Genomic DNA, 19,136 nt, shown 5'->3' with positions numbered 1-19,136 from the left:
AGAGAAAAAAATGTGTCCTCCACCCTCTCTGGGTCCCTGGCTAGGTCTGAAAATCGAACTGATGAAGATAGATTAACAGGACAAAAGCAGACACTTCTGTTAATGGAAGTCTTACACAACATGTGAGCCCTCTTAAGGAAATGAAATCTGTTAAAGTTGAGTGCTTTATTGAGGCCTGATAAATACTGAGCAGCTGTGATGGAACACTGGTGAACAAAGACATGAGGTCAGAGCTATAGACAGAGCAGAGGCACTCAACAAGGTCTACTAGTTCAGATTCCTCTCAGGGCTGTTATTTTGAAGATAAAGATGTTCCTTCCCTGTGGGTACTGGAAGGGTAACTCTTACTTGAGAGGTTATGACATATTTCAGGGTGAAGGAGCTGTAAGAGGAGATACCATATTCCCCAAGTAAGGTTTGGTGGATAGAATGCGACAAGAAAACAAATAAAAGTGAGAGGAAAGCTTTATTACAAATAAAAGTGAGAGGAAAGCTTTATTACGCTGCTGGGAGAGGTTCACAGATCCCGAGTGTGGGGTCTGGGAAGTTCGTGACCCCAGGCTAGGGGCCCTTCATAGGCGGTCTTTGGGGAGTGAAAAACTTCAGGGGGCTGTGGGCGTTGTATGGTAGGGTGTTTTCTGCAGCAGGGAGTTAGGTCCTGGTTGGTAAACCACCATCTGGTTGGGTAAGTAGGTCCCTTTTTGTTTTTTTGCTAGCGGTGCATGTCCTTTGTTAGTCGTCTTGGGTTGTTTCTCCTTTTTTGTCCTGATCACCCAGGTGTGGCCTTATGCCCCACTCCCACTTGGTGGAGGCAGGAGCAGAGTGGCCAGGTGAAGCTATATATAGGAAGGCAGGTAGGCTGGGGAGAGACCAGTACAAAAAGGCACTTGCTTCTCAGTTTTGGACTTGTACCAGAGACTTGGGGGCCCGGCGGGGCTGTGGAGAACAGACATGTAGAGGCACGTTTGGAAGACACAGAACAGATTGGTGAGAGACATGTGGGGAAATTGATAATGGCAGCCATATTTGTTTTATGAGATCTGAGTGAATTTGGTACATATTTTTGCCACTCCTAATTTTGTCTTTGACAAAAAGTTGTTTTCATATGAAGGCCTCCGAAGACTGTGTAGAAGTTGATTTTGAAAAAGGCCTCTACATATCAACTTTTTTTGTAAGGACATGGACAAGAAAACCTAAATTCCTGTCTTTTGAAGATGGTAGGACTAAAATTTGTGTACCTTTTGTCTAATATGCCTTTCCCAATTAACTCTCTGACTTTCTCTTTTCTTCCTCTCAACTGCCCTGGTATTAGCTAAGGTACTTTAGATGATGTCTGTAGCTACACAGCTAAATCACGAGTCTTGCTGGCCTTGCCCATGTATATAGGTGGAAGGTTCGTGTGTTATTAGTAAACTTCATTTTGGCTTTTTCCCATGTCAGTCTCCTGGTGATTGATTACTTGCCAGTCTAAAAGACCCCAGTGGGGTACAGAATGCTTTTCTTTGTACTCTGACAACATCAAAACTTGACTAAGATATTGCAATTAAAGGAAATTATAGATCTCATGAACACAGAGAGTCAAAAGGTAAAAAGAAAGAAATTAAAAGTATTTATTTTGGGGCTCTCCCTGGTGGCGCAGTGGGTTAAAGTACCACATGATGCTTTCTGAAGCCACTGAAGCATGAATTTTATCCCCTGCCAGGGAACTGACCCACATGGTGTGGCAGACCTGTCCTGTCCTGCCTGCTGCTCCCCTAGCAGTATATTTCAGTAGATCTGCCTCTTTTGTTCCCCATTCTGTCTTTGGTGAATCCTCTCACCCACCACACCTCTGGCCTGTACCCCAGTTTTGTAAGCATAAATAAGTAAATAAATCTTTTTAAAAATATATTTTACCATTTTTCTTATTTTTCTGGAGATATGGGCGGTAAGATATAAAACAAAATAGGAGCTAATCGGTGAATGACAGGAAATGAACAAATTGCTGTTTTTAGGCAAAATATATTTTTCCACCATAAATTTTAAAAAATCTAAAAATATTAACAATTTTTAAATTTCATAAATTTTCTGTGTGCCAACATCTGCAAAATATTGATTTTTTGAGATTACAAATACTAGAATTAGACTGGTTGATTTCAAATATCACAAAGATGTGTAATTTTGGGTAACTTACTTTATGCTGCAATTTCCTGAAGCACTAAATGGAGATTAATCATTTTTACTTTATAGAATTATGTATCTAAGTGGCATGACTCATGTAAATTAGCAAACTATCTTGTTAATGTTTGTTCATAAATTATCACTGTTGTTGCTAATAAATATAACGGAGTGAAATTATTCCATTCACAGTAGAAAAAGCAGGCAGGCATGAAGACATTAGTTCAAACAATGGTAGCGATAAATCGTAAAGAGTAAGTTTTACTTTTCACTAGATATGAAAAGAGACTTTGATGTGTATTTTAAACCTTATAGCAGTGATTTACTTAAAATAAGCATAAATAATGAACCAACTGGAGAGATCAAGATGAAATAATTAAAGATGCCCATTTAATAAAAAGGAAGGCAGAAAAAGAAGAATAAAGTGTAAGGAGCATGGGAAGGCCCAAGTTGGCCACAGTCAAACTTGGCTCATAACCAGTGCCACTGCCTGTCTCACACCAACAGAGATGTGGTGTTATGTGAGACAGGGTGTGACCTGTGCCCTCAGCAGAGGTCTTGTTAAGGGGAAGGGTGTCCTAAGGAACTCTGCAGTGTTTGGTGGACCCCACCTCCTACTCCAGCTTTCTGGACTCCACCCCCTACTCAGAGTGCCTGAGACAAACCTGCAGAAGACCGTCATGCTGGGCAGGAATCTCGAGACACCGGAGTGCCATCATCGCACTGTAGAGGGTGGGTCCCTGCACCTGCTTCATCGCAGAGGACAAGTCGCAGAGAACGATTGCAAGTGGTCAGCGATAGAGTAGTTAGTGTTGAGTGTTGGGTGCTCTAATTGTTATTGTAACCATCCCCTTTTTTTATTCATTCTTTCTATCCTCCGTGGTATAGGCTTGGAAGGTTGGGGTGAATAGAAAGGGGTGCTTACGACTGTCTGCAAGTTGAATTAATATATTGCCTCCCAAATATTTAATGATTGTTTAACTTACTAATTGGGTGAAATAAGTGTGAGGTGACTGCATCCTCAATTAGAATTTATTTGGGGACACTGCTCCAACAATCTCCACTCGTGACATAAAGGACAGCTAGGCCCAACAGAAAACAATTTGAAATGGCAGATTTACATTCAGCCATACCAATGAATATGAACTACTTAAAAAGAAAAGTATATGGCCCTCCCTGGTGGAGCAATGGGTTAGGACACAGCACCGCAAGCTGGTCACTGCCACTGTGGCACAAGTCTGATTCCTGGCCAGGGAGGTGACCCACTTGGTATAGCAGACCTCTTCTGGCCCACCTACTACTCCCCTCAGCAGTGTACTTGGTTGATCTATCTGTCCTCCTCCCCACTCTGTCTCTGGTGAATTCCCTCACCACGCCCACACCTCTGGCCTATACCCCAGTTCTTGTGTACATAGATAAATAAATCTTAAAAAAATAAAAGAATAAAGGAATCAATAAGGACAGTTTGTTTAATAAATGGTCCTGGGGAAACTGGACTGCTACATGGAAAAGAATGAAGCTAAACTACTACTTCACACCATGTACAAAATAAGAGACATCCTGCTGATTGGAAGAAAACTTTTGTACACAGCACTACTGATAAGGGACTGATCACAATGATCTACAAAGAGCTGACTCAACTCAATGAAGACAAAATAAACACTCCAGTCAAAAGATGGGCAGAAGAGCTAAAAAGACACTTCTCCACAGAGGAAATGCAAATGGCCAACAGGTATATAAAAAATGTTCAACATCCCTTGAAATCAGGGAAATACAAATCAAAACCACAATGAGATACCACCTTACATTAGTGAGGCTGGCTAAAAAACAACAACAACAACAACCAGGAGAACAACAAATGTTGGCAAGAAAAAGAAACTCTCCTACATTGCTAGTGGGAAAGCAAACTTGTCTAACCACTATGGAAAGCTGTGTGGAGGTTACTCAAGCTACTGAAAGTGGAGCTTCCATATGATCCAGCAATTCCACTCCTAGGAATCTACCCTAAGGATGCAAAAATGTTAATTTAAAAGGATACCTGTACCCAAAAACAGAACCCAGGGAACTCACCATCAAGTCATTCCTTGGATCTCTCACCAATTGGTCATCTTCTATCCACCTTTTAGAGTTTGGAAACGTTTGTCTCATGCATAATATCTAGAGGCTTGGTAGCACAGTGGGTTAGGATGCAGCACTGCAAGCTGGCTGCAGCAGCTTAAGTGCGAGTTCAATCTCCAGCCCCAAAGGTGACCCACATGGTGCAGCAGACCTCTTCTGTCTTGCCTGCTGCTCACCTCAGCAGTGTACTTCATTGATCTGCCTGTTCGGCTTCCCACTCTGTCTCTGGGGAATCCTCTCACTGCCTCTGCACCTCTGGCCTATACCCCAGTTCTGTATGCATAAATAAATAAATAAGTAAACCTTAAAAAATAATATCCAGAAGCTTTAGTTGTATTTAACAGGAGGAATAGAGAAACTACCACTACCACCTGTTATGAAATAAATAATTTGTACAGCCACATGACTATTAAAGAAACTGAATTCATATTTAAAACTCTCAAAGGAAATAGTTAGGGCCCCATAGTTTCATTGTAGACTTCCTATCAAACATAATTTGCAAATATCTTCAACTCTTAGCTTGACTTTTCGTCCTCTTATCAGAGTCTCACTGAGAAAGCGTTTTTTAATTTACTTAATCTAATTGTGTGTATTGAATTATATCCCCCAAATGATACACTGAAGTCTTCACGCCTGTGAAAGTGGCCTTATATGGAAATAAGTTCTTTGCAAATGTTATCAAGCTAAAATGAGGTCATATGGGATTAGGAAGGAGACTAAAGCCAATCACTGGTGTCTTTAGAGGAGAGAGACACAGGAGAACACCATGTGAACAGAGAGTGGGGAATCTACAAGTCAAGGACTGATGGCAACCACCAGAAGCTGTCTTTAGTGACTGTCTTAGAAACCAAAAGAGACAAGAAGGGCTCTTTGCCTTTTAGCAAATAGAAGAGACTTTGGAAAAGCTGTTCAAAATGAAATGTTTTTTTTAAGATTTATTTATTTATGCATACAGAACTGGGGTACAAGTCAGAGGTATAGGGACAGTGAGAGGCTTCACCAGAGACAGAGTGGGAAGCAGAACAGTCCGACTGATGAAGTACACTGAGAAGTACACTGCTGAGGGGAGCAGTGAGCGAGACAGTGCTGTGCCGTGTGGGTCACCTCCGGCACCAGGGATCGAACTTGCATTGAAGCGGCTGTGGCCAGCTTGCAGTGCTGTGTCCTAACCTGTTGCACCACCAGGTAGGGCCCACAAAATGAAATACTTTTATAGCAGGAAGAAGGCAAGATAAGGGAAGAGGAAATTATTTCAGGCTTAGGTAATCTACCTTTGGGGAATGATAAATAAAATATCTGCCTTTTGGTGGATTATCTCATCTTTCCTTGGGGAATGAAAAAGAAGACCTTACTGGTGCCAACCGGAAAATTCCATTCTGATCAGTTAAGGCTTTATTCCTGCCCTGAAACTGCAGTTTCAGTTAGGGTAGGTATTCAGTCTTGCTTGGATATCTTCACATAAGTGTACTTTGAGACCTGTTCTTTTCTTTTTTATTCTGCAATACAGACCCCTTAGGGTGACCTGAAATGGCCTATTAGATGTTGAGCACATATTCCATTTTCAAGAGGTCAGATTTCCTTCCTCAAACTTCAAAATACAGTGAAATTGTTCTAGAAAAGCAATCTAGTTTAGATAAACTAGCCAAATACTTTTAGCACAAACAAGAATGTTCCATCGATACTACGCTGTGTTTATCTTCATGACACGTGCTCTTGATTTCTGGGAACTTGCTCTTGGAAGGTTTCTACTTCTGTGACGCAGATGACCAACCACTGTGGTCTCATGTATCCCAACTGAAGAGATGTTCTTCCAGGGGTCAAAGAACACAACTATTGCATTGTTTCATTCATGGAAAGCTGACTTTACTTTTTTGATGTTTTACTTGAATTTCCTTTTTTTCAGGCATTATTCAGGTCTTCTTTATCCTTAGCGCCTACCTAATAATACTAAAAACTCCATTTACACCCAATACATATTTGTTGAGTGAACAAGGGCAGGAGGTCAGAGAACAATTGCAGATTGTTGACTTATATCTTTGTCTTAAAACAGAAAAATGGTAACATTTTATAGGGATCTCTATGACAGGGGAAGATGTTTGTGGACTTTTTTACTTTTTGAACCTTAATTTTTTTTTTTTTTTTTTGTGATATCTGCTGAGTGGGATTTGCCAGAGCAGTGTTTGCCCTATTAAATAATTGGTATTTCCATTCTCATAATTTGTTCCATTCAGTTTAGTGCAATCTTGCTCCATTCCTCCCCTTCTCTAGATGCAGTGCCTGTAGATACTTAAGTCACACAAAATATCATACTGATAATGTGACTTAAAATGCTTTATGAACAAAGTTTTACAGTGACCTTCATAAAGTCTGTGAAATAGCATTACCTGTGATGGTGTGGAAATGGGATATGTAATCTTGTCTTTTATTAAACCTGGACACTCAGTAGCTTTGAGAAAGTTTCTCTTGTGGTGGGATAGACACCAATTTATTTGGTTGTTGTCTGCTCCTTCTGAGCCTCTGACTCGGGATACAAGTTGTGCAGAATAAAGCATAATGGAAAACAATGGACACATAAATGCGTCACATTGAATGCTCAATGGACACATAAAAAATCCCACCATCATGGTGTATCTGTGGCCCAAAGAATTTGACCATCTGAAATGTGGCAGGATGTGGGGGGCACAGTTCTGAAAGATTAAAGAAACCAGAGACCAAGCAGGGACAGGAATGAGCTGGTCACAGCAGAAGCACTGCTGTATTTAGGAAATGAATGGAATAATGAATGAAAGGGAGGAAGCATGGCTTCCCAGCATTTATGCACCCTTATTGTTTGGATATTATTTTTAACTTTTTAATAAGATGTTTTGGGCAGGAAAGTTTGGCTACTTACCTACATAAAAACATACCTGCTGCTGAAACACATTCAAATGAATCTTCCCTCTTACCTTACTTCTCCATTTGCTAGGTAGTCAGGAAGGAGAAATGAAGTCATTTTAAATCATTTTGCCAAAAATGAACTCCCCTTTGGTTTAATTAAAATGCTACATATGTAATGGACACATTTGTCACTTGATTTCCAGAGTGAGGTGAGCAATCTGGCTGCAGACACTGTGTTAGCTGAGCAAAGAGATGTTTGAGGCTCAGATTTGCATTTACTCAAAGGTTACAAAAGCATTACAAGTAAGGATAGCTATGGATTCCAACTAAAGGAAACCAAGAAAGTGGAGGAATCTTTCCTTGACTTGAGTTTGAGTTAAAGAAAGAAGTAAAACCAACACATGATCCAGGTTTCCTATGTAATACGTCTGCAGTATCTGTTCTGGAGCACAGGCCAACAGCTTAGTACTAGACAACAGAACATTCTCATGCCATGCATATGTGGACTTACACTACTGAAATCCCACTGGTTTTCAGAGCATTATTTAGCTAGAAGGTCAACTTTGTTATTGTTATTGTAGTGCTTATGTCCTAGGGTGTTGCAGAACTCATATATGAAACCCCAGGAGAAAGGAGTAAAAGAAAGACTCTTGGAGGGATTTCTAAGTCCCTGCCAGCCTGTGAGCCCCATGTCCATTAAGTGTCAAGGTTCTGCAGATGGGCCCTTCAGGTTCCCAACGGGAATGATTTACTTTTCACCTGAGGGGGGTTAATAGGGACAGAATTTACCTCCCATTGTACCCAATCAAAAGAGAAAAGATCAAAAACAAATAAAAACAGCCACTGGATAAAAGGAAGCAGTACAGTGATCTGACTTACAGTGTGAAGTCTGCTGGTCATAAAGTAAGGGGTTGCCAGATGCCTGGCATAGGGCTATGGGGTTGAGCCAACAGAGGTAAAAGAAATGGCAAGCTGGTAGGACGAGAGTTGCCCAGCATCCCATTTGAACAAAGGAATTGAGTTGCAGGCTGAGTGAGGCTGAGTTGTTTAATACCTGTTTGAACAGGCGGATTAAATCAGTGAGTGGTGGGCCTGTCCCAACATTCTGTCCAGATAATGTGGTCCACCAGCTCACCAAAGGTGTCATATTAGACCAAAAAAAAAAAAAAAAAAAAAAAAGATCCTGACAGTTTCAAGATCCCACATGCAAAGTTGGAATGTAACCCATCTGTGAGTACCCAGGCATAGCCCAACCCAGAACAAGCTATGGCATGGCTCCCCTCTGCTCTGCCTCATTATCTGACCCCTTACAAATTTCCTCCTAATGCTTCTAGAGGAGCTAGGCTAAAATTCTCTTTTTCCAGCACAGGGTCCCTTATGCATGAGTCTCTAATAAAGTCTTGACTGGCTTAACTCAAACTCTCTAGTGACCCAAAGGGTCTCTGGACCAGCACATTTCCTTTGTCTCTTTCTCTCCTCTTCTGTTAACCTAGAGTCCTCAGGGTGTTTGTTGATGTCTACTGGCTTGTGAAAGTATTTTACAAGTATCAAATTGCCTGCTATGTAAATATGCATGTATTATGATGGAGTTGTACTCCATGGTATGGAGATTTACCTATTTGCTGATGGTCATTTAGGCTGCTTCCATGCCATGGCTATTGGGAATAATGTTGCTATGAACATTGTAGAATGTAGGGTTTGTGTGTTGCTGGTTTCATGTTCTTTTGGATAGATGTCTAAGAATGGGATTGCTAGGTCATAAAGTATTTCCATTTTTTGTTTTTTAAGGTAAATCCAGATTGCTTCCCATAGGGTTGAACCAATTTAAATCTCCACCAACAATGTAATAGGGGTTCCCTTTCCCCACATCCTCTCCAGTACTTGCTGAAGTTCTTTTCAATTAGGTGCCATTCTCATGGGTGAGATAGTACCTCATTGCTGCTTGAAACTCTCATCAATGAAAGTGATGAGGAATATTTTTTCATAAGTCTGTTGATCTGGATATCTTCTTATGGTGAATTGTCTGTTCATTTCTGTTGCTCACTTATAGTGGGGATTTTTTTGGGGGGTGGTTGTTGAGTAGTTTAAATTTTTCATGTATCTTGGATATTAATTCCTTTTCTCCCATTCAATATTGGGTCTTTTTAATCTTGCTATACAAAAGCTTTTTAATTTGAGGTAATCCTATTTATTTATTTTGTTTTCATTTTCCTTGTTGTAGGGGTTAAGTCAACAAAAAACATCTTTGAAGTCATGGAGTGTACCATGAATGCTTCTTCTTTGTATTTCATTGTTGCAAGTATTATATCTAAATTTTTAATCCATTTTGAGTTTATTTTTGTGAATGGGGTTAGTGAATAAGTAATCCAACTTCATTCTTTAATGTGTGGCTTTACAATTTTTCCAGCACCATTTATTAAAAATACTATTCTTTTACCACTATAGAGTCATATTATATATTTGGTACTGAAATGTACAAGAATTTATTTTTGAATTTTCAATCCTAGTTCATTGATTTATGTATTTATTTTTGTGTCAATACTATATATTTATTTAGTATTGTTGCTTTATATTAGATTTTGAAATTGGGTAACATGATACTCCCATTTCTCTCCTTTTTTCTTTTTTCAGGTTTGCTTTGATGTTCCATATGAATTTCAATATTTTTTTTCTCAATTTCTTTGAAAAAGTATTGCTGGTATTTTGATGGGAGTTATGCTAAATACATACATAAAATCTTAGGGAGCATAATAATTTGATTTGATTATATTGATTCTTCCCTTCAAGGATAGCTTGGGCTATCCTTCCATCTTATTATCTTGTTATGTAAGTCTGTTAATAACATGTTTTAGTTCCAGTTGTATAGGTCTCTTACTTCTCTAGTTAGGTTAGTTCCAAGGCATTTAATTATTTTGAAGCAATTAGAAATGGAGATGTTTTTCTAATTACTTTTTCTTTTTGTTCATTGTATACAAAAAGTATTGGAATTTTTATGTTGTTTTTGAAACCTTCTACATAGCTGTCTTCATTAATGTTTCTATGGAGTCTTTATAGGAAGTTCTCTCTGTCCATGTGTCTCTCTCCCTATATATATAAATATATGTTGCATCATCTGTGAATGGTGACAGTTTCATTTCATCTTTTCTAAATTGGATTTCATTTATTTCCTACTTTTGTCTGATAGCTCTGGCCAAAACTTCTAATACTATGCTAAACAGAAATGATGAATATGGGTACCCTTGTCTTGTTTCTTAAGGAGACACTTTCAGAATTTCAATATTAAGTATTATTGGCTGTTTGTTCATAATATAAGCCTTTATCATATTGAGTTAGGTTGCTCCTTTTCTTATGTTTTAGAGTTTTTGTCATAAAAGGGTGCAGAATTTTACCAAGTGCTTTCCCTGCATCTATTGGTATTATCATGTGATTTGATCTTTTGCTGATAGGATGTTTTACACTGGTTGGTTTATATTTATTAAGCCATCCTCAAATCCCTAGGATAGATCCCAGTTGATTATGGTTATAATCCCTGTGATATATTGCTGAATTCAATTTGCTGGTATCTTGTGTAAGAGTTCTGCATTGATGTTCATCAGGGATATTGGTGTATGCTTTCCTTGTTCGTCTATCTGTTGTCAATATTATGGTAATGTCGGTATGCTAAAACATTTTAGGAATCATTTCCTCTTTTTATATTTCAAAAAAATTATTTCAGGAAGATTGGTGTTAGTTCTTCTTTAAAGATTTCATAACTTTATTTGTGAAGCCATCTGGTCCTGGGCTTTTGTTTTTCTGAGGGTTTTTTTATACCACTTCAATTACCATGCTTGTGATTATTTTGTTCAGCTCATCTGTTTCTTCTGGGGTTAATTTTTGTAGGCTATATTGACCTAAAATTTTGTCTCATTTCTTCAAGGTTATCAGATTTATTGCCATATATTTGTTCATGGTATTATGATCCTTTGCATTTTTGTTCAATATATACTGACTCCTTTCATTTGTGATTTTTTTTATTAATGTTATCTCTTCTCTTTTCTTTGTTAGCTAGCTGGAGCTTTATCTATTTTTTTTTTCTTTTCTTTTTTTGCCTTCTAGAAGAAACTGCTCTCAGTTTCATTGATTCTTTTGTTTAGTCTTTTTGTTAAAATTTCTATTTCATTTATATCCACTCTTTACTATTTCTTTTCTTGTACTAACATTGGGTCTAATTCTTTCTTTTTCAAGTTGCTGTGGATGTTATTAAATAATTCATTTGGGATTTTTCTTGCTTCTTACTGTGGGCCTGTCTTGCAATTATGTCCCCGCTTAAGACCACTTTTGCTGGTTTCCACAGCTTTAATTTCCTCTTGTATCTAGTAATAATTGGACAGCATATTGTTAAGTCTCCAAGTATTCACAGTTTTTCTTAGGATTGATTTCTAATTTTATCGTCAGAGAGATTGATAGTACTAGGCATAATGTGGATCTTTGTAGTTTTATTGACAACTGAGTTGTGTCCCACCATATGATCAATTTGAAAATGTTCCGTTTGCACTTGAAAAAGAGCTAAATGCAGTAATTTTGAGGTGGATGCTCTATACATCTCTGTTAGATCTGTTTGATCTAGCTCCTCATTTAAGGCTGTTTTTTCTTTGTTTATTGTTTGTCTTGTTGATCTGTCCATTGTAACGGAGATGTAAAATTCCCTAGTGTTAATGTGTTGCTGTAAATATTTCACTTTACTTTTGTCATTATTGTCTTATTTATCTCTGTGCTCTATTAATCAGTGCACATATATTACGAATATTATTTTTCCTCTTGCATTAGGCCCTTAATAACTTAGTGTTTTTTTTTTTTATTACCTTTTAAAATTGGAATTCTGTGTTATCTAAGTATAGTTGTTTCTGATTTCTTATTTTTGGGGGGGATGTCTTTTACTTATATATAACTGTCTTCCAGCATTTAACAATAAAGTCTATGTTTGCCTTTATTGGTAAAATCTTTGTTTTGAAATCCTTTCAGCTACTCTACACCTATTGACTATTGAATTCAGGGCATTGTATTTAAGGTGATTATCGAAACATAAATGCTCATTGTCATTTTGTTATGTTTTGTTGCTGTTAGTGCTTTGGTTTGTCTTGTCAATTTTGTTTTTTGATGTCTTCCTTATAGGTTTTCCTTAGGTCCCATGTCTGTTTTCTTATGACTTCTATTTTTGTTTGCAAGTCTGCTAAGACTAGGAGATGATGATATGATCCATTGAATGGTAGGCTTTCTGACTCATTCTGATGGGTGGCTTTATTACTATTCTCTTTCTCCATTAGATGATATAGATGTCTGTTTCCTCTATACTGGTTCTTCTACTGCTTGAAAATAACTCCTTTCAGACTTCTTTTATGTGCAACTTAGTGTCGAAAACCCTTTTAGCTTTGCTTTTTGTGAAGTTTCTGACTCTTCCTTCTATCTTAAATGCTAATCTTGCAGGGTAATGAATTCTGGGCTAGATGTCTTTCTCTTTAAGTACTTTAAATATCTCCTGTTGATCCCTTCATGCTTGTAATGTTTCTACTGAAAAGACCACTGACATTCTGATTGGTATTCACTTATAGGTCACCCTTTTCCCTTGATGTTTTAATAGTATATCTTTGTTGTTGGCTTTCAACAACTTTATTATAATGTGTGAGTCTGGGATGGTTTCCAGCAATTATTACTCTAAATAAAATTTGTATGCCTTTCTTGTTCTCCTTCTGGGACTCCCAGGACACCGATGTTATTTCTTTTTAAATTATCCCATAGACCTCTTACATTACTTTAATTTTTTATTCTTTTTTTCCTTCTTCGTTCCACTAACGTGTTTTCTGACATTATGCATCAAGCTTATTACTTCCTCTGGTTCTCATTGTCTGTTGTGGAAGTCTTCATTGCATTTTTTAATTCAGTTATAGTTCTTAGCACTGTTCTAATAGTAGCTGCCTCATATTTTTTCTATATTTAGTCTGTTGCTGTTTTATATCCTCTCTTGGTTCTTTGAGTTCCATATGCATTGCTATGACTATTTCCTTAGACTCTTCTTAGTCATCTCTATGATCCTGCTGGATTGAGAATTCTGTCATGATTTTTTTTGCACCAGCATTTGTGGCATGTTCTTCTGTCTCATTTTTAGCTTTATAGGTTGCATGACTTTACACTTTTCACCTTTGCACCTTGAAGTGATTAGAGAACCAGTGAGGGGTAGCAGCTCTAAAAGAATCTGTGGCAGTAAGGTACCAGTTTAGTGAGTGTCAGGGATTCAAACATCTTGCTGTGTTCTGGGTACCAGAGATGTATGGTGTGGGTCCACAGTTATCCTATCCTCCAGGTCAGCTTCTTAATTTTAGTGTCCCCCACAGTGTAGTGTAAAGTTTCCACCTCTGGGCCATTACTGAACACTAAATGCAGCACTGGACACAAGTTGTAGTTAAAATGGGTCACAGACCAGGAGTTAATTTATTTTACTTTTCCAGTATAGAGCCATATCCTGGGCACTTTAACAGTTTATAAGTATCCATTTGTTTTGTTTTAGTCAGAGAAGTGGGGGTTCAGAAAGGTGGGGTTGTGATGGCAGGTGTTTTGAATATCCTGGTTTTGAGTTTTGGCTTCAAGTAGCAGGCTCTGTAGTGAAGAGACACAGGTGATCTGACCTGTCTCCACCATTCCCACCCTCCACACCAATTCAGTCTACATCTGTTCTATATTGCAAATCTGAGGCTCAAGTCAGTAATTTTTTTTTCTTCAACATTTTTTTTTATTAAAAAGTTTATTTTTACATCATTTTGCACATTTTTTTTTCATCTCAATTGTAATCCCCACGGGTTTCCCATCACCAAATCACCCCTGTGACACCACCATAGTCCCGTGCATTTCACTCCCCCCCCCCCCCATTTTTGATCCCATTCCCCACTCCACCCCCACAGAATGTCTCTGGTCTATGGTTGTTTATTATTTTTGTTATTTTCTCGCCTGGTCCATTATACTCCTGTAATTTTTTTTTTAAAAGATTTATTTGGCCCTCCCTGTTGGTACAGCGGGTTAAAGCACAGCACTGAGAAGCTTAGGCCCTTCCGCATGAGTTCAATTCCTGCCTGCCTCGGGGGTGACGACATGGCGTGGCAGACCTCTCCTGGCCCGCTGCTGCTCCCCTCAGCAGTGTGCTCCCACCATCTGCCTGTTCTGCTCCCCACTCTGCCTCTGGTGAATCCTCTCACCATCCGCATCTCTGGCCTGTACCCCAGTTCTGTATGAATAAATAAATCTTTAAAAAAAAAAGATTTATTTATTTATGCATACAGAACTGGTCAGAGCAGGAGTGGTGAGGGGATTCACCAAAGGCAGAGTGGGGAGCAGAACAGGCAGACTGACTGAAATACACCGCTGAGGGGAGCAGCAGGGGAGACGAGAGGTCTGCTGTGCCATATGAGTCACCTCCCTTGCCAGGGTTCAAAATTGCAGTGAAGCAGCCACAGCTTCATGGTGCTGCACTTTAACCTGTTGCACTACCAACAGGTAGCAAGTCTTACCCTGCACTCCCATCCCTGCGGTAGAGTACAATGCACACTCTGTCCTGGGCACCAACTTTGTGTGTACCCAGGGTAGTGCCCAGTCTCCGCTATTGGCATGTGCCCTGAGTCAGCCACTGAAGGGGGTTCTGTACACAATCTTTCCAATGGGATGTATTGCCCCCATTTTACTATAAACATAGTACATTTAGTTTTTCCTATCCGCTCCCTGGATGGTTCTCCTAGTGTGTGCTGTGGTTGTGTGTCTTTCCTTCAGAGGTTTTTGGGTTTGTTCTATTGCAATCAGGTTGAGTATATGGAGGAGGCAAGCATGTGTTTCACCCTGCCACTGTCTTGCTGGCCCTCCCTTTCTCACAGTTATATTGACCCCTGGCATAACTCAGTAAGAGCGGGTAAGGAGAGATGAAATTTACCAATATCCTGGTATTTGGGGCACTTCCCAAGCCGTATGTGGTAAGAAGTTCACCTAGGTTTCCTGCAGCCTGAGCTCCTTCCCTGGACTAAAAATTGGGAGGAAGTCAAGCTCTAACCATTCTTTGTTCACTCTTCCCTACTCTCCCTCCTGTGATTAACCTTTAATTTGCAACTAATGCATTCTCTCCAGCTGCATTCCTGGGAACTTGGTAAATTGATTGCTACATTCCTAACAAAAATCTCTGTGCTCCTTTGAGGTTGAGAGTAACATCAAACCAACGTCTGCTGATTGTTGCCAGATGGTTGACTGCAGGAGACATTGCCTACCAAGAAAGACAGCTACCTTGACTTGTGATGCTTAGACTGCCCCGTACCTCCCTGGATCTGGAAACTCAAAAGCCCCTCCCACTTCCTTCACATTCTGCACCTCTCACTTTCCTCCCACCTCTTTAAATAACCACAATGCTCCTGGCATTTGGGGAGCTATTTTCTTTACGGTGCCAATTCTGAGGACTCCTTGGTGGCCACATTGAATACACTTCTCTGTGAGTAGATATTCTCAGTTTGGCTTTCGGGGCAACAATGGAAAGAGCGGCCTCCCTGGTGGTGCAAGGGGTTAAGTCACAGCACTACAGCAGCCACTGCAACATGAGTTCAATCTCTGGCCGGGGAGGTGACCCATATGGTATGGCAGACCTCTCTAGACCCACTGGATGTTCCCCTCAGCAGTGTAATTCAGTACATCTACCTGTTCTGCTCCCTACTCTGTCTCTAGTGAATCCTTTCACCAGGCCCTCCCCGTACCGCTGGCCTGTACCCCAATTCCGCATGCAAAAATAAATAAATCTTTTTTTTTTTTTTTAAAAAAGGAGAGAGCTTTGTGGCTTATTCTTCTAGAACAAGTCATGCAGTTATTCCTACATAATAGCTCATATGAGACTTTACTTCCTCTAGTAGGTATAGTGATGAAGAAAACAGTCTTGTCTCTGCCCTCTGGACATTATAATAGGCTGGGGAACACATGATGCACCAGCAAAAAAAGTCAATTCTGTGTAATTACAGAAGAGAATCAGTGCTATGAAGTAAAACTGGATGTAAGTAAAAGAGCAGAAAGGGTGATGTACTTGATAGGTGGTCAGGGAAGACTAATCTGAGGAGGTGACTTTTAAATGTATTTATTTTTTTTCTGTTACAGAGAAAATGACCTTGAAGAAGCTTAGGTAGTTAAGCCAATGGCTGAACTTGACTCTTGCTGTTTGTCTCCTAGAATCCTTCTTCAGGAAACATTTCCTTAGCACTGTGTGATGTTCCCTCTATGAACTGTAAACATGAGGTGTGGGCAGGACCCCTTCCATAGGAACTTGTGACTAAGAGGGTCATTTTGGGGAGAGAAAAGGCTTTCCTTGTCACTTATTCTCCTCATTTAGCAGTGTTATGACAGTATCAATTATTTGAGAAGAGGGATAGTGTCCTATTTTATGTTTTTTTTTTTGAGCTTCCAGGAGCAAGTTATGGTGTCAAAAAAATGTGTGTAAAGAGAGGAAAGTGGTCCTCCTTGGCCTTTTTACCCCCATGACTTTCGAAGAGAGAGATCAGGGACAGGCCAGCTTCCTGGCCCTTCAGTGGAAGACGCGGTAATGTGAGGTCTACCTGGGCTTCCTGGGAAGCTCCTTTCCATTGGAAAGGTAGAGGACTCATACCCTCCTGGTGAAGCCAACCCTGGAGAGAGATTGGGGAGGTGATGAAAAGATAGGAGTTGTCTGGATTACCATCTTGAGAACCATGATTCCCCCTAATATGCTATCTTTTAACCTGGTGTAGGATCAAGGGTCATGCCTGGATTTGGTGTGGTCTCTTTCTCTGGACTAATTCCATACTGTTAAGGGGAAGGATGTCCTAAAGGAACTCTGCAGAGTCCTGTGGACTCTATCCCCTACTCTGGCTTTCTGGACTCTACCCACTATTCCAGTGATTGGAAACTACAACTCCCAGCAGTACCAGGGAGAGAAATGCGAGGACCCAAGGGCAGAACTAAGCAGGCATTCTGGGACATTGGGGGATAAATAAGGTGCCATGGTGTCTCTGGCTCTCGCTGGGGAAATGGCTCTCTGGACTGCATGACTCGGGGTTTTCAGTTAGTTTGTTACCAAAGCTCCAAGTTGGCTTAGCGGGTAAGGTATTCCAGTTGTTGTTTCCTGTTCTTTTCCCCTTTTGTAAATAAATCCATTTTGACCCTGCTGTGTGTGCCTGCAGTACAACTGAATTTTAAGTGCGCAGGTGAGGCCCCACAGAGAGGCGGCCCAGTTCACAATGGGGTACCCTGTAACAATACATTTTTCTGTACATTTCTTGGCATAGACTTTTTGAAGAGTCTGGTGAAGGTGTTTTGTTATGACTGAGGTAAAAACCGTTTCTGCCATTCAGCAAGCTAATGAGCAATGCTTGGGCAGCAGCAGAGATAACTACAGCAAGGGTGGTCACTGTCCTGGCAGTGTGGCCCAGGATTGCTGGGCCAGAATGTAAACCCCTCTGTCAGGGAGGGGATGCACAGTACTTTTGGCTTTGGAAAGTTTCCATTGTCATACTGTTGGGGGAGGGGGCTTGCTACTGGCATCCAGTGGGTAGAGGCCAGGGATGCTGCCAATATCCTATGTTTGTGTGCACAGCACAATCCTCCCCCAAATGTCATAATGGGAGGTGGAGAAGCCCATGGTCTGACCTAAGCTTTTGTATCCACCCTGTTGCCTTCTTTTTGGGGGTACCCTTGTTCCTGCTGTGCTAATCTTGCCAGAAATGGAAGCAACAATTTTTCAATGCTCACTATTCAGAAAAGTCAGCTTCACTTTACATGTTATTTACACTGGCCCTTTGATTGGCCTATGAACTGCCAGGGGCCTGCCAACTATGTTATTTGAGATGAGCACATTAATTTGTTTGAACAGACACGCATCAATCTTATTTGGATGAAAAAGTGCCACCAAAATCCCAAAGAGCGCTGATAGCTAACAATTACGTAGCAGCTGAGTGAGTGTACACAGTGCTTTCCAATAACATATTCTGAAATCTGACCTGACTGACACTTTGCTGCGCTTCTGCACTCGAGGAACCTGGTCGGCCCAGTAACCTGCTTGGACATGGGGCTGAGGAGGAGGGATGGTAGACATAGACGGGAGGTCAGTGAACTTTTCTTAGCTTCCTTTCTCTCCCCTTCTCTGCAAACAACGAACCCATCATTCAGTGGGAATTTTGGGTGAAACAAGTCAGATTCAGGCATGATGGTGGGAACGCCCGGCTCCCGAGCTCTTAAAGCTTGGCAACTTCTTGGTTGTGACTGACGTGGGCACCAGCGCCGGCCTTGTAGAATCCACCCCCACTCCCCAGGTAGGGCGGGGAGTGGGCAGACAACGGTCGGTAGGGGGTGGCGCAGTGCGGCGGCAGGGGTCACGCGTGCTGGAAGCCGACCCGGCTGGGGACTGGCACGCTACCTCGCCGGGGAGCAGGGGCTTGGAGCTCCAGCGGGCCCGCGGAAACCTTCGCCATCGTGCCCTGCTGGATGCATCGCTGCAGTGAGCGCGCCACAGGACGACTCGCTATTTAAGCCCAAGGACAAGGAGGGCCCGTCTTTCAGGAAAAGTCCTCCCACTGCGTGAAACGAAACTTCCCAGGATGCCCGACTTCCGGCACTAGCCGCGCCACCCCCGGCTCCAGGAGCCTTAAACGCCACCCTTCCCAGCGCGCACCTGGAGCTTTGCGAGCTGGGCCCCGCCCCCTCCGCCTCCAGGTGAGCGCTACCAGGCTCCGCCCGCCGCCCGGCGGGCTCCGCCCCACGCCTTTTTGGGCTTTGGATCACGCCGCTGCCAGGCCCCGCCCCACCCCGCCAGCTGGCTCCGCTCGGTCCCACCCGAGAGTCTAGCTGCCAGGTGAGAGCTACGCCGGGGCCGGCACCGCCCACAGGTCCGGTCCCGCCGTCTCCTAGGTTCCGCCCCACAGCCTTCCGCGGCTGCGCAGTGAGGCCCGTGGGCCGGGACCGAGCGG

At 41.3% G+C, this 19,136-nt stretch overlaps 1 protein-coding gene across 2 annotated transcripts in view; it reads left to right on the top strand.

The window, feature by feature from the left end:
• Positions 1–18,253: 18,253 nt before the first annotated feature.
• Positions 18,254–19,136, top strand: part of SPIN1 (spindlin 1) — a 53,978-nt gene continuing 53,095 nt past the window's right edge. Inside the window, exon 1 of one of the 2 annotated variants that reach the window (XM_012726463.1) lies at positions 18,254–18,274. The gene's annotated coding sequence lies outside the window, so the exon portion shown is untranslated. Of the gene's footprint in view, positions 18,275–19,000; positions 19,022–19,136 lie in introns of those variants that run through there. The other variant, XM_004684492.2, reaches the window with a different exon arrangement.

Source organism: Condylura cristata, unplaced genomic scaffold, assembly GCF_000260355.1.
Source record: "Condylura cristata isolate star-nosed mole 26May11 unplaced genomic scaffold, ConCri1.0 scaffold00017, whole genome shotgun sequence".
NCBI classification, from domain to species: domain Eukaryota; kingdom Metazoa; phylum Chordata; class Mammalia; order Eulipotyphla; family Talpidae; genus Condylura; species Condylura cristata.
Note: the sequence above shows the minus strand (reverse complement) of the source record. Positions and strands in the feature narration are given on the sequence as shown.